Raw genomic sequence first — 1,499 nt, 5'->3', positions numbered from 1 at the left:
GGCTTAAAGTATGCCTCTGCCTTCTATGTGTGCAATGACACAGAGGGAGAAGTGTCAGTTGATCTCGATTCCTTTACATTCCGGCAATGCTGCCACAGCATATGCAGCAGAATCCCTGGGCAAAGAGAAGTAGAGCATCCAAAGTGTGACTGCTACTGTAAAATAGTGTTTGGTCAGTAGTGTTTGTGTTTTTCCCACTGCACAAATGTGTGTGCGCAGCTCTAGGTGTAGGTGCAGTATGCACCTGTGTAACTGATAGAACGCGACTGTGCTCTTCCATGTGTAGGGGTGCATTATAATCACGAGTAGTTCGCACCCGCACATATATTCCTTTGTTGTATTAACATTTTGGCTATTAGATAGTGTAATGGAATAACGTGTAAGTGATGTGATAGTTACATTTCCGTATAACGTGGATAAATCACCATTGTAATTGTGTGCTATTTGATGAGAGTTGTGTGAGTTTTACATGTGACTACCAAGAGATAATTCATATGCTGTGTAATGCGGTGATCTAAATGTGCACATTAATAATGCTCAGATATAAGTGTGCTTAATGAAATGATATGTCGTTTCTTTTGTTTGCCGAATTATGTAGGCCTCATGTATATTTCTCCCTGTCACTCTCTAGATGAGTTTGCTAACAGAATTCATGTATATGCAGAATCTTTTCTTTCTCACGTTTCTGTTGCAGGTTGAGAAATTCATCTTGTTAGTTAGAATAATGCTTTTGCTTTAGGGGTTAGGCTTAGCAAGGAGAAGATACATTTGAATAGGTTATACTGATAATGTGCGACGGTGTTCTTTCTCACTGGAGAAGGCCTGGGAATCAAGGTCATCGAGCAAGAGCTTGGGAGCAACGTTGCTGCATGGAAAGTGACTTACGAGGAGGTGTCTAGCTGGATGGGATGATGCAATGATGTGTGTGAGCTACAATTTTTGTGTTGAGGTTAGGAACAGAGTCCGGGCACTTCTGCCGTGCCTTGAGAGGAGAGAGCATCTTAGAACGAGCTCTGTAGCTTTTACTTGACCCATTCAACATGAGTGCACTTCTTAGTAAGCCTTCACATGCTAACACCTTTTCTGAACTTGCCTGGGAAATGATAAGTAGGGATGTCATGATAGTGGTAGTTTAGAGACAGACTAATGCTTTTCACTTACAAACCTCCAATGAAGAGAGCTATTGATGTTGGTGCAGTTGTCTTCTGCGTACTTATATTGGAATTGGTCATTTTGTGCATGCTGCACCATCTAAATTTCGCTCGTAGATTTGGTGTTGTATTAGTGCTCATGTACTTTTACACCCTTGTTTTGAGGTGTTTGTATGTTCAACTTTTCTTGGCTTTGTAATAAACTCACTCAACTTTGAATCAGGAGTCTGTGTTTCTTCAGTAACGTGGGTGATTGTAATGGTAATGTATAATTGTCTGATGATTTTTCCTTCCCTCCACACTTTCAAGCAGACAACAAAGAGCCATCGACCAGGGGTTCCAGAGTAA

Source organism: Lissotriton helveticus, chromosome 2_1 (assembly GCF_964261635.1).
Source record: "Lissotriton helveticus chromosome 2_1, aLisHel1.1, whole genome shotgun sequence".
NCBI lineage: Eukaryota > Metazoa > Chordata > Amphibia > Caudata > Salamandridae > Lissotriton > Lissotriton helveticus.
The sequence above is the reverse complement of the archived record's forward strand: the minus strand, read 5'-3'. Positions refer to the sequence as shown.